The sequence below is a fragment of the Crassostrea angulata genome, chromosome 2 (assembly GCF_025612915.1).
Source record: "Crassostrea angulata isolate pt1a10 chromosome 2, ASM2561291v2, whole genome shotgun sequence".
Classification (NCBI taxonomy): domain Eukaryota; kingdom Metazoa; phylum Mollusca; class Bivalvia; order Ostreida; family Ostreidae; genus Magallana; species Magallana angulata.
In genome coordinates this window covers 67945531-67960810 of record NC_069112.1, presented here as the reverse complement: position 1 = coordinate 67960810, position 15280 = coordinate 67945531, and the positions used below count along the sequence as shown (strand labels likewise).

At 35.6% G+C, this 15280-nt stretch overlaps 1 pseudogene; it reads left to right on the top strand.

The window, feature by feature from the left end:
* Nucleotides 1-15280, top strand: part of LOC128173532 (uncharacterized) — a 30131-nt pseudogene that overhangs the window by 7241 nt on the left and 7610 nt on the right.

Sequence of the window (15280 nt, the reverse complement as noted above, 5' to 3'; positions counted from 1 at the left end):
ATGATATGTATATTATCCTACGGGTGTAGATAAAATTGATACCGTAACCCTTTCAAAGTTTGATAAGATTGTACTTATAATGATGTGTAACGTGACGAGAAAAAATTTTTTTTTGTTAAGATGACATCGATTTCAAAAATTGAAAGAGAAGCGCATAGTTTTCAAAAATTGAATACAATACTTGATACATTGGTAATGGGTTTTGTAACATTAGTTTAAATTTTTTTGCGTATATTTAAGAAAATGCTGAATAAGTGAAATACTTTTTAAATAGGATGACATTATTGAATGAGAAGTGCAAATCACCCCTCACCCCCCCTTTTTTTTTGCAATTAATTGTAAGAATGAATCAACCCATGGATGTGATATGCTTTGACTCTGGTAAAAGGACACAAAGCTGCTGACTTTGTATTTTTTCACTTCTCTTGGAAAGGTTTGACCTAATAAAAGTAATTGCATTTACAATAAAACCAGCTCGATTAGAAACTTTTTTGACCTAATGGGTCAAGTTAATTTCTACTTTTATTCAATATTTTTGTATTAGTGATTTCGGTTGACAAATAATTGTGCTAGTTCAATTTATTTTAACACAGATTTACTAAACTTCACTTAATACAATGAACTGTTGCTAAAAAAAGGGCACATTTTATGTCATCATGTATAGGTCAGCTCTCTTCAAGTTTTGAAACTTTGGGGGTTCTTCAATTATAGGATCAATTGCTACACCCGATTCTCCATTATCGTTTTTGACCCTCTAATGTTATGAGGGTCACAATTAAACTATATAAGTAAAGGTAAAAATTTTATCAGTACCGCACTTTGACTTCATTTCACACCGAGTATCTTTTATTACGTGTTGAATTGTAAAAATGCAATTTGCTGTTTTTCTCCTGTTCGGAATTGTTGGACTGTCGGTCCAACAATGTAATAATGTGAACCGTTGTTGTCGGGAAACCGCTCGCGGGTTTGATTGCGCCTTGAAGAGGGATCCATGTTCCTGTATTTCTCTGTGCGGGGTGGCAGACAACAAGATTGTGGACATTGGCCGCGCTACCCACAGAATATTTTCTTCCGAGAAAACAATTGTCCATCAGCAGAGCTCCACAGTCTTTACAAGGATGCCATGTCAAGGTATGTTTTTGACAATATTTATTCAAAGATATCATATTTTTTATGTAAAAAAAAATAGTTCCAAAAAAAGGGGGGGGGGTGAGGATTATGAATTTGTAACTGTTTACAAAAAGACTCAAATAAAAATCTGAAATAAAAGAAATGTTAAAATAAAGTATAAAATAAAAAAAAACCTATGCTATTTTATAAGTAAAAAAAAATAATTATGGGGTGAGAAGACTATTTCGGAGAAATGTCGGGTTTTACGTCATCCCTCTTCAACTATTGAACTTTATTGAGCGCGCATTCTTCGAAGCAAAATGGTAGGTAGATGACATGTGGATTGTCATCCCGACACTTAGAATTTTATATTTTAATATGGGGGGCTTGATGGAATGAAAATACTTGTTAGATTGTGAAAGGTGTTTAATGTACTCACGACCCATTTATTTTCCCATTAAAAGATCGGATTGCAGACGACGGTTACCTGTCAAATTGTCATACCCCGCGATTTAATTTACGGAACACGAGGTCACATTTTTTTTAGTTGATGCATTGCATCATTGAAGGGGGGAAAGGGAATAAACTGAAGAAAGTTAACAGATAAAGAAGAGAATACCTTGTGTTTTGTCATAAAAAATACCTACATATTTTTTCTCAACTCGATTTACCATTCGAATTTCATCATCGATTTTTTTGGTAACATGATTACGCACGTGGGGGGCCAAATTTCGATAAAAAACATTCACACCATGATTTTCACACACTATGTCAGAATATTTAGATTTTTTATGATTAAAAAACAATTTCACTTAAAAGAGCAAAAATATTAAAGCAATGCATATTTAATATGTATATATTTTTTTGTTTTGAAGAACCGTCCAATAGCCATAGTTCGACCTATGAGACGACAGCCAGTGAGACCAGCGCCACCGGAGGGGATGATCGTAGTTCATCTCCCTCCGAGGACCCCGTCCCCTCCGGTGAGCCTGTCTCCACCGCCCTCCCCCTTCAGAATGCCAGCGAGCCCTCAGAGAGGAGCGAGGCCCCAGCCACCAGTGAGGCCCAGGCACCAGCGAGGCCCCAGCCACCAGCGAGGCCTCAGCGACCAGCGTGGCGGCCACCGGGGGCCGCCACTTCCACACCGGCCTCCAGAGGACCCCCACACCCAGTAGTGGTACGCCCACCACCACCACCCCAGGGAGTTCCAGCCCACAGGAGGAGGCCGGTGTGGAGACCACCGGGGGCCGCCACCGCTACCAAGGCCGGGAGGAGGAGGCCACGACACCAGTAGAGGAGGGGGCGAGGTCTACAGGTAGAATAGGTAATTCTACCCACCCCTCCTCTACTGGTTCAACACCACCTGATGTTTTGCCTAGTTCTACCACACTCATAATCAAATACTTATCATATGAATTTAAATTACCTTTACTTTTTATTTTTACTTGTGTTGTTTCTTCCAATAAGTATTTATAGATTTATCATTTATTCTCAAAAAAAGCAGTTTGATACTAGACAAAAAGCCATAAATATGGCTGGTGTTTATAAAGAAACCTGTATTTTAAACTCTTATGAATCAAACAATATTGACATGGATGAATATTTTTCTGATTCATCTTTTAGTAATGATTATGCATCTGTTGCATCTATTGTATCAGTATCAGAAAATGAATTATATTTGGAACCAATTACCAAGACTATAATAACCAAACTTTAATTTTTTTTCAGTCACATCCATTTCCATTTCCATCTGCCTTATTATCACCATCATATTTATTGTCATCAGAAGAAAACGCCACACTACCATCCATAGATTACCTTCACCAATACCATTTATCCAGGAATCCCCTATCTATACTCCACCTTCACCACCTTTAAGTATTGACATGTCAACGCCATTACATACACCCTCATTGTTTTCAACCAGTACATCAAGTTCAGAGATATCATTGTTTGATGTTTCAACGGTTCCTGCAGCAGCTTCTTCTAAACCATATTATGAAGAACACTGTGAAATGTCAACATTTGGTAATATAAATAGAAGGGTAACGAGATCAATGGTACAAAAGAAAAAAGATTAAATCATTTTTTATAACTCAGTTTTTTTTGGGAAGGGGGTGATTTTTGGAAACTTTTTTAATAGACTTATTTTTTTTCTGGGGATGGTAGGGGTATTTTTTAGGAAATTTTGTTTACAGACTCAATTTTTTTTTATTTTGGAAATTTTGGGGTAATTTTTTATCTAAAAGTAAAGATAAGCTACTGCAGGAACTGTCGAAACATCAAAATACAGAATGTTAACATTTATTCTATGAAGTATTTAAAAAGATTTGATAGTTTTGCTACATTATTTGAATTATTTTGTTAACTTAACAATAAGTATACATTGAATTATTTTTTTTGTAAGCTTTACAATAAGTATATATGTATGGCTGAGTTTAACAATAAGTATACATTTGAATTATTTTGTAAACTTAACAATGAGTAGATTTGTATGGTTGTGTTATGTAATTTGCACGCCACTTTTTGTTTTACTAAAATTTAAAAAATGTATATAATTATACATGATGTATTTTTTTTAAATAAAATTAAGGATGTGACTAATTTGTAAAAACTAGGCGAAACATCAGGTGTCATTATGTTAAATTGATTTTTTTTATGTTTTTTTTAATTTTGTTTTACAAATTTTTACATGTGCACATTGATGTGCCAAATTGTTTTTTAATTTTTACTTTAAAAATATGATATTATACTACAGTAGGTGCCATTTCTTAATTCTAGTCTTTTTTTTTTTTACCAAAACTTATAAAATTATTTTTCAAAATATTTGGTGTAATTTTATATTATGTAATTAATTTCTTAAGATACCATTTTACTGTTATTGTAGTATAATATCATGTGTATATTTTATATTGTAGTTATACGATGCATGGTCATCCATTTAATAAATTTCGAAAAAAAAACTATCTTTTTTTCCGTTGTTCTATGGAGAAGGGAAAGATAATTTGAAAAACCAGGCAGTAGAGTTATCGTTCTTTTTGCAGTGATTAAAAAAGGGGGGAAACAACAGAAATATTTGAAAAGCAAAAAAAAAAGAATCAGAATATGTTCATCTTTTTTTTTATATAGATGTCAGATTTCCTATGCAAGTACTGCGGCTTGATATTTAAGAATCACCTTGAAGGTCAAATGCATGAAGATGGACATAACCGTCCAATGCTCTCGAATAATGATGATGATGACCCGGTAATGATATATAATTGTTACCAGTAACTAATCTTAATTACATAATCATACATTTTTACTCAGTTTTAGAATATTAATAGTAAAAATCAACGATTTCATCTTACTATGAATTACGGAAATATCACATCCTTAAACGTTTTCAATTTTAAGATTATAATTGAATTATTGTTTCCGGATTAATCAAGAAAGTAGAAGTAAGTAGTAAAATCATTAAAAAAAAGACCATTACACTATTGAGATTAAATTGCATATTCATTTTATGAGTACACATGAATATTTTTAAACTAGATGAACACCTTCTTCTTAAGCGGATACTGCGGATTATTGTTTGACGATGACAACGAAGGTCAAAGACACGAGAGTGAACACGAGCTTCATCATGACGGTGAAAAGGGGACAACATTCCATTCAAAAACAGTTATTATTTTTTACTTGCTTTTTTTTATTGATAACCTGCAACACTGAAGAAAAATGGAATATTATTACATTGCATATTTCAAAGCAAATACACTCACCCTTGTTTATAAATGAGTCACACTATAAAAAGAATTGCAGGTGAGTTTATCAAGTAATTGGGCACAAATTAGCCATGCATTGAAGAGATTTCAGTGCATGTTTTTTTCTCTTATAGTTAACAAGGTACACATTCCATGCAATATACCTCAAAATGTGTAGTACAATGACTTTTAAAAAATAATTGATACAACCACTTTTTTTGTTGACCAAGTTTTATATGTTTGAAGATAGAACATTTTTTAAATCCAAAATTCCTGTAGGTGTTGGCACGATAAAAGATTCCCTCATTGACAAAATATTCATTACAAAGGCACTGGTCTAAATTCCAGACTGTAAACTTAAAACAAATCAAAACCAGTAATATAATGAATTTATTTTTCTGAACTTCTACATTTTTGCATGAAAATAAGAAATTGTTTTAAGCCTCTACTGTGTAAGTTTGTGTGATGCATGGTGAACTCACCCTATATTCTTTGTAATACAGATTAATACATTACGCATAAAGGCAAGAACAATTTCACAAAAAAAAACATTTTATTATAAAAATTTTAAACCGTGTTTTGTAGGATCAAGAACATCATTGCCACCATTGTGATAAAGTAATGAGCAATGAACAGGACCTGATGTTTCACGAATTAGCTCATGATTTGGACAAATGGAATACAGCGGTGAAGGTCCATGGTCCCCATTGATTCCCAATTCAACATGTGAACCTATGGAAGAGGACCATGTTGCAGATCAAGAAATGGCTCCTGAATCCATGGAAACCGGGTGTTGCTAAAACGCGGAACGGAAAACGGAACGGAAAACGGAACGGAACGGAAAACGGAAATTTTTTGTACCAGAACGGTGTATAAAATGACATCTTAAAACAAGCTAATAAAAGATTGACAGTTTACTACTCTGATCTGGTAATTTATCGTTATCAATACATTATTTTTTGCCGAGATGTTAATATAAATTCTATTAAAGAATGGTGTATTTGTTGACAAATTTAACTTATTTTTACTTAACGACTCTTTGTATATTAAATTCTTGCTTTTAAATTTTTATAATTATACAATTATAACAATTGGACGGGAAACCCTCTTTATATCCGGTTTTACTCACACATGACCTCTGTACGAAACATTATGGATCCAGAATGAATTTTCATCCCACCCTCACCTCCTCTCGAATTCCAAATACATTATATTCAAGTACAAAAATATTCTCAGAGTCTAAATTTGTGATTTCGTTTCAAAAGATAAAAAACTAACCAAATGTGTATTTATACGTTATTATTATAATTATTTATGAGTTATTATTTTTGAACACCATATACATGAAATTAATGAAAACAGGATTGCAGTATTCATTAAAACATTAAATAAAAAAAAACAATAAACTTTTCCAGTTTCCAAAGCTTTTATATTTACACTGTCATATTGTGTCCTTTTATCTTTCGGCCTGGTTGAAACATCAAGTCATTGCAATTAAACAAAGCAGCAAAAGGGGATGGGGGCAGTTTTTTCGTGATGACAGCAGTGGTATCAAACATGTCGGCTCTTTTGAAAATCGACGACTACGGATTAGACCATGGGAACTTCGTCCTCATTCGACTCGCCAACAGAGAATCATGTGGGAGGAAAGTTTTCAAAAGGGTGGCTCCCATCAGCCACGCACCTCCGTTCACTTGACTCTACACTAATTCAGTGTTTCGGCGGTGTGATACGAGGTTAATAAGTAATAATTAAAATGGTTTTGAAAAAGGAATCGGTTTATAATTTAGGTATTCCTTTTATTTAATTTTACTGCTGCAAATCCGCCTCATCAGGAGTTTATTCGCATTACTGTATGTGTATGTACATAGTACATATATTAGTTATTGTTTAATTATTGAGAAGGTGAGAATATCACCAATATTTTGATTTCGTTTGTAGGACACAATCGGTAATTCTGAGAAAATTTCTCTACATTCTTGTTCTCTTGTAAGAATGTACCAGTATTTAGTCAGTTTTTGTTTAAGATGCCGTATGCCTGGGTTATATTTGTCGGAATAACCGCTATTTTGTACCTAGCCAACAATGAAACTCATATAATGTTACACTAACTTAAATGCTCGCTTACTATAGTGTATATAAAACATATGAATAGTCAATTCAATTCAGAATAAATTTCTTGATTTAAAAGCCAAAAATGCACACAAATGATCTTTAATATATTATGTAATCATGATAGTAATGTGTTTGTATTTTCTTTCCGTTTTCCGTTCCGTTCCGTTTTCCGTTCCGTTTTCCGTTCCGCGTTTTAGCAACACCCATGGAAACCGATGAAGCATCAACCTCTACTAGAACCAACTCATCTCAAATCAGTTTTGGCGGTGTGAAAAAAATACCATATACCATTCAAAAAGTAGGAGAACGAACTATAATGAAAAATAATGCTATCGATGTAAACTACAATATTCGGTTTAATGCAGAAAACCCTGAACAAGGAATGAGGCTGACTGATCTGCTTCGTGAATTAGAAGATATGTTTGACAACATTCTCAATGAAACAGCTCGAGGATTTGACCCTTTTTTGGATCTTGGACGAGTCATTATTCATCACATGGGATTGTACAATCCTGTGTATGTACCACTAAGGCCCTTGAAAGATCTTACTGGAAAAAGTGTGATGGAGAACTTACAAAATGTCTTAAACAGCCATGAAAATCTTTCTCTAGATAAAAGTTTTTATTTAAATGTGGGGTTTATTAAAGTTCCAAAGGGCGGTATAGCAGGCAAAAATATTAACAAAGTTGGTGGCGGCAATGATTCTCTCAGAATCAAAAGATCATGTATCAAAATTCAAAACACAGATGAATTATGCCTTGCTCGAAGCATTTGCATGGGGTTTCTCAAATTACATCAAATTCCAACATCTGAATGGTAGAAATTAGCACACCAAAGTGACAAAGGAACGCTAGAAGAAAAAGTAATGGAATTGCGGAAATGTCCTATTTGGTTCTACAAAGAATTAATGAAGCACAACAAAACAAATAATGAACGTCAAAATAATTAGCCATTTTGTTATGCCAGAAAGCCAATGTAAGCAGTGAGAGACGTCTGTCCATTCAAGACATTTATGCTTTTGAGAACGTATTGAATGTTGATATTCTAGTTGTCAGTGCCACTACTGGTAACAAATTCATACGAACTGTTCCAAAAGATGTAAGTGAAGATGAGCAAGGGTTAGAAATTCCGAAAAAAGATCGTATTTTTTTATATCATTCTGAGCAAAATGGAAATGCACATTTTGATACTATTGTTAATGTCTGTGGGTTCTTTATTCAATCCAAATTTTGCCATGAATGTTTGAAACCCTATCAAAAACTGCATCAGTGTCAATCAAGCTGCATTGTGTGTAAAAGGAAAAAATCTTGTTTTGTAAAACACGAATTAAGTTGTCGAAATTGTCACATGGTTTGTAGATCTCTGGATTGTTTTAATTCTCATAAGATAAAAAGTGGGAAGTCAAAATCATCTCAGTGTGATCGATGGTGGAAATGTGTGGTTTGTAAAAAAACTTCAGATAGATGCAAAAGAAAACCAGAGGATCATATTTGCGGAGAATGGCAGTGTGAAGCATGTAAACGATTTGTAACAGGGCCTCATTTGTGCTACATTAGGTCCAGAGAATGTAAAGAGAAAAAACCCAGATATATCTTTTTATACCCCCCGCAAACAAAGTTTGGGGGGGGGTATATAGGAATCACCTTGTCCGTCCGTCCGTCCGTCTGTCTGTCTGTCTGTCTGTCTGTCTGTCTGTCTGTCTGTCTGTCTGTCTGTCCGTCTGTCTGTGCATTCGTGTCCGGTCTATATCTTTCTGATGGAGAAACATTGGAAGTTCTTACTTCACACAAAGATTGCTTATGACCTAAGGGTGTGTCATGACCTTGACCCAAGGTCATTCGGGCAAGGTCAAGGTCACTGGCAGAAAAAGTGCAAAATTCGTGTCCGGTCCATATCTTTCTTATGGAGAAACATTGGAAGTTCTTACTTCACACAAAGATTGCTTTTGACCTAAGGGTGTGTCATGACCTTGACCCAAGGTCATTTGGGCAAGGTCAAGGTCACTGGCAGAAAAAGTGCAAAATTCGTGTCCGGTCCATATCTTTCTTATGGGGAAACATTGGAAGTTCTTACTTCACACAAAGATTGCTTATGACCTAAGGGTGTGTCATGACCTTGACCCAAGGTCAAGGTCACTGGCAGAAAAAATGCAAAATTCGTGTCCGGTCCATATCTTTCTAATGGGGAAACATTGGAAGTTCTTACTTTACACAAAGATTGCTTATGATTAAAGGGTGTATCATGACCTTGACCCAAGGTCAATTGAGAAAGTTCAAGGTCATTGTTTCAAAAAAGCTAAATTCTGTCTGTGTCATGTCTTGTATTAATGGAAATATTAGAAGCTAAAAATTAACAGTTTTCAAAAATAAAGCAGTTGTTATTTATAGAAAATGGACAGTGAAATAGATTCATCCAATATTTTCTATAATAGCAAAAATACACGCGTTATGATTTTTTTCTTAGCGGGGGGTATCAATTGTGAGCTTGCTCACAGTACCTCTAGTTTGACTTTGAATGTATACAAGAAGATCTTTTGCATTGTAAAGATGGATACTCAATGAAAAGAAATGATGAATGTGTTCAATGCAGTAACAGCCCCGAACCCTGCATGGAATGCTGTAAATGTGTAAACTGTCATCAGTCTTGGTGTGGAAAATCTCAGCACAAACCCAACTTGGTAGTGGCTCAAACAGTGTGTGAGGAATGCTTCAGTCAAGAACTCACACCAAATTCTAAATGCGATAACTGTGGAACTAGGTGCAAAAAATGTAATAAGAAAAACAAACAGACTTTTATTAACCCACCATGTAAAAATACATGCGGATTTCGAGAAATAGTATTTCGAGGAGATCAAACTGCAAATGCCTCTGGTTTGTGGTTGTTCACTGAAACTCACAAAGACTTTACAGCTATTGCTCACAACATGAAGGGCTATGATGGATATTTTTTACTAGAGTATCTATTAGTCAATTCCATCATTCCAAAAATTATCTATGCTGGATCAAAAATCATGTACTTACATGTTCAAAGAGGGCTTAATATAAAAATATTAGATTCCCTCAATTTTCTTCCCATGAGATTGGCTAAACTACCCAAGGCATTCGGTTTACGAGAGCTAAAGAAAGGGTACTTCCCTCATTTCTTTAACACTAAAGAAAATGCCTACTATGTTGGATCCTACCCTGCAGCTCATTTTTACGGAAGTGACATGATGAATGCTAAAGAACGCAAAGACTTTCTAATCTGGCATCAGGATAAACTGGAGAAAAACATGATCTTTGACTTTGATCGAGAAATTTTAGATTACTGCCGTAGTGATGTGGACATACTCAGACAAGCTTGTTTGAAATTCAGAGAAATTCTTATGAAAATCACAGGAAAAGAAGAAGTGGTATTTGAGGATGAAATGCCAGAGAAAAAATTAATGGGAGGCGTGGATCCTTTTCAATGCACGACCATTGCTGGGGTTTGCATGGAAGTGTTTAAAAGCAAATTTCTTCAAGAAGAATGGCGTGTCAAAGTTAGAGGCAATGATGGAATAAGTGATTGGCTACAGGCCCGTCGACTGCAAGGGGACTTTTCCATTTTATTCAAGGAACATTGGGTTACGGGTGAAGAGTTACAGAATCAAGAATACGTAATAGAAGAATCTGAATTTGTTAGTTCATCTATTTCACAAATCCCTTCCACGGGTTATGCCCCTTTTCTCGGACAATATAGTTGCGTATCGATACAGTGGCTCTCATGGATACAAGAAGATCATTTCAAAAAGACAGGGCACCGCCTCTACATACAGCATGCCTTAAATGAGGGTGAATTTCGACTGCCGGGTACCAATTACTTATTAGATGGACACTGCCCTGAAACCAACACTGCATACGAATTTCACGGGTGTTACTGGCACGGATGTCCCATATGTTTTCCTACTCAGCGTCAGCAACTTAAACATATAAGAACCAAACACTCCATGAACGAGTTACTGACCATGACCTTAAAAAAGAGAGACTACATTCAGTCGCTGGGTATGAAATATGTCTATATTTGGGAGCATGATTTTGAAAACTTACTGAAGCAGAACCAAGACGCATCTGATTATGTTCATTCCCTAAACCTGCAAGAAAGGTTAGACCCTCGAAAATCTTTTTTTGGAGGAAGAACAAATGCTGTTAAAATGTACTACCAGGTCAAGGAAGGTGAAAAAATCCACTATCTTGATTTTTGTTCTCTTTACCCCTCGGTCAACAAGTATGGCAGATATCCCGTAAAAGAACCAAAAATCATTACAAGCAATTTTACGGAAATTACAGACTATTTTGGGTTGGCCAAAGTCAAAATTTTACCTCCTAGACAATTGTATCACCCCGTGTTGCCTCAAAAAATTAACGGAAAATTAACTTTTGCTCTGTGTCGTACCTGCTCGGAGCAACAACAACAAAATCCATGTCAGTGCAGAGACGAAGACCGGGCAATTACAGGAGTATTTTGTACACCAGAAATTGAAAAAGCCATAGAATGCGGTTACCAAATTCTACAGATATACGAGGTCTATCATTGGGATGAAACTTCACAGTACAATGCAGAGACGGAAAGCAATGGTCTGTTTGGCGAATATATCAACCTATTTTTAAAGATCAAACAAGAAGCCAGCGGCTGGCCTGAGTGGGTGCATACCGAGGAAGACGCAGTGAAGTACATGGAAGAATACGCTCTTCGAGAAGGTATTCAACTTGAACGAGAGAACATTACCAAAAACCCTGCTCTGAGATCGATTGCTAAACTACTGCTGAATTCGTTTTGGGGAAAGTTTGGCCAACGACTCAACATGCAGCAGACGTCATTTTTTCACGAAAGAGAGGCTGACAAATTTTTTCAGCTATTGTCGGATCCTTCCAAAGAAGTCTCGAATTTTCACATTGTCAGTAAAGAAATTATTCAAGTTTCGTGGCAGCAAAAAGAAAATTTTACTAAAGATTACCAAACAAACGTATTTATTGCTACTTTTACAACTTGCTGGGCCCGCCTTAAACTGTATGAAGTGTTACAGATGCTGGATAGAAGAGTCTTATATTTCGATACGGATTCAGTCATTTTCGTCAGCAGACCTGGAGATCAAGAACCAAAAGTCGGGTCATTTCTTGGTCAACTTACCAGTGAGTTACAACCCAAAGAATACATTACAGAATTTGTTTCGGGAGGACCTAAAAATTACGCCTACAGGACTTCAGAAGGAAAAGAAGTATGCAAAATCAAAGGATTTACCCTAAACTATGTTAACAGTTTAAAACTTAATTTTGCTTCCATGCTGGATTTGGTACTCAGGCCGGATCAGGGTCAACATTCCGATTCAACAGGTTCATGTACAACGATTGTTAACCCACACAGAATTATGCGACATAAGCAACAGCAAATTATTTACAATCGAAATGAAGAAAAAAAATACAAAATTGTGTATGACAAAAGAGTGATTCAACGTAACACTTGGGACACCTTACCCTACGGATATTGATTGTTATTGTAGTAGTGAACAAAATTATGTGAACACTATAATTATATTGTTTAAAATTGATTTTTTTTCCCATCATATTGAAAAAAATTGTAATTTGAATGAATTGATATTATTCAATTTGTTTTTTTAAAGAAATCTCTAAAAACGATTTTTTTATAAACGTTTATTAAAAAACATACAGTTGTCTTTACAACAATATATTATCAAATGTACATTTGTAATTTTTTATTGATGCATTGTTTCATTAAAATTTTAACCACTTTATTTTTGTCTTGGTCAGTCTCTTTCTCTTTGGAGGATTGTAATTAGGAGGTGCTCCGTTCGTATGTTTTTTAACCACTAAGCCACTGCCAGTCTGTTCTCCAGAGTGCTTCATCATTTCTTTATTGTGGATGAATGAAGTAGGGGTTTGAATGTCCTTTAAGGCTTCATAAAATTTTCGATATCCGGTAGGAGTTCCTCTTGAATTATGAGTTAGTGCATGTTTGATCAAATCTGTAATATGCGAGCCTTCAATGACATTGTCTTTGTAAATCAAATTTCCATTATCTTTCCAAGAGAGTACGTCACCGCCATACTGAGATAAGAATTTAAGCAATCCTTTGGCTTTATTATGAAATTTATTTGGAATAACATGTTCCAAGATTTCGAGAACGTGCATCTGAGTGGGAATATCTTTGTCAGTGGGTGGGTCCTTCGTCGGCTCCAAAATTGTCTCCATGCTCTTCGGGGGATGATTCTCTGTTTGCGTCAGTTTTTGGTATTTTTCTTTTGGAACGAGAACTAGTTCTTGAGCCATTTTGAAAAAGATGTAGCGCAGGTTTGATCAGACGAGGTATGATGCTCTGATGCCTTAACAAAAACTTTTCACGTTGAGCCTTGTTTACTGTTCTGCTCACAAGGGTACTTATGACATTTTTGTACGGATACAGAGTTTTTATGTACTGCTTAGAGACCGGAATGGTCCCCTTGTAAACATTAAACATCACCTCACACAAAGTCTGCATTTGAGAGGGTGTCATGGTCGACATGTTTCGTGTTCGTAGCGTTTAACAATTCTAGAAATGATAAATGCGTTTTTGCTGTTCGGTTCATTGTGAAATAATGATAAAAAATCAAAAAAGACAATTTATTTAGGCAGATAAACAATGGTATCTTCGTTAGGTAAGATGCGCGTGCGCAATCTGTACTTGTCCTCAGTCCTAGGACTCATGTCTACTACCAAATATCCAAAGGGTATAGATGTGGCCTTGTCGTAAGCCTCTTTAAAATATTTCAACCTTAAAGGAAAAACCTGAGATCCAAAAGTAAAGATCTGCCTAGAATCGCGTACATTACGAAAGAGAATGACATAATGACAATTTAAAGAAAAATAATTCTGGCAAACTTTCCAGGCATGTATAGATTCTGAGCTAACATGAACACACTGACTCGACGATGGTGTGCCGTCACGCAAAATAAATTAAGAGATTCCTCGCTCTTGGCAACTTGCATCATCATGTCATCTAACACCAAGACAGTGTGCTGTACACCCTCGCTCCATTCATCGATCTGGTCTTTAGAGGGTAACCCTTGATGCAAAATCAATCTATCGATGTTTTTTTCCATTTCTTCAAACAAAGGCTGATATTCGGTATATGCAATTACTATTCGCTCGGGTGGCGTTTGAAACATACCATCGGCATGTTTTAATATTTCGTAAATAAGAGAAGTTTTACCACTCATAGTGGGTCCCACGATCATAGCTGTGGCGGGTGAATTAAAGGGTAAGAGTGATCTCTCTTTCCACCAAGCTTCCATGTTCATTGATTCCTCAGTTAAGACTGATTTTATTTTTACAATACATACTATTTTTATAGAATAAAAAAAATAGATTACATCATTTTTTTATTCACAAAACGTATGCATATATATGGTAAATTCAAAGGTTAAATGCACTCCGTTTGTTGAGATATAGTTTGATACACAAAAACATCAGGATCATCCTACATTTTAAGAATATGTACAATGTCATTCATTGTATAATTTTGACATTTCATCATTAAATAAAATAGTACATGATAACCACAAGTCAAGGCATTTTTTTTTCTGAATTGGAATTTCATTACAATTTATTTTTTTCGAATTATGATTTAAAAAGTTTTTGATTCGTATATCGTAATGTTCAGGAAGTCGTCCAAAACTGTCAAAAAATTCCGCTGTTCGGAAGCCGTCTATCCACATGACTATCCAGTGGGACCCTGGTAAATGAGAGGGATCTGTATTACAAACGTAGGCCGAAGGGTAGGCTTGGACTCTTTCTGGTAAGGTATACGGTGAAAATACGCCTCTGAAAAATTTGCTAAGCAACTCGTGTCCTTTGGCAATGCACACAATGTCTGATGAATTCATACTTTAGTGTAGTTGATGTCCCGTGATTGGTCCACTTCCAAAAGGGCCGGAAATTCTGCGTAAGCCAGACAGTTCAAGGTTTCCGTTGTATCGGCAGCAAATTTGACTTCGAGTCTAACGTTTCCTTGTCTCACCAGGTTTAAATAATCTTCACCCAGGTCACTTGGTGCCAAATTAAAGGCATATATGGCATATCCTTTGCCAAACTGGTTTCTTGTGACTTCCAAGCCGGCATCTTTGTTCCATTTCTCAGCCGCTTCAAATAAATTGACAAAAAGTGTCACTTAATTTTGATTGGTCCCTACGTCAATTTTCATGGGTCGGGCTGGCATGCTTTCCCCGTTTACGTAAAGTGCAATTTCTTCTGCCAAGTTCTGAAAGTTGAATGGGTTCTTCTCATAATTTCCATTAACGG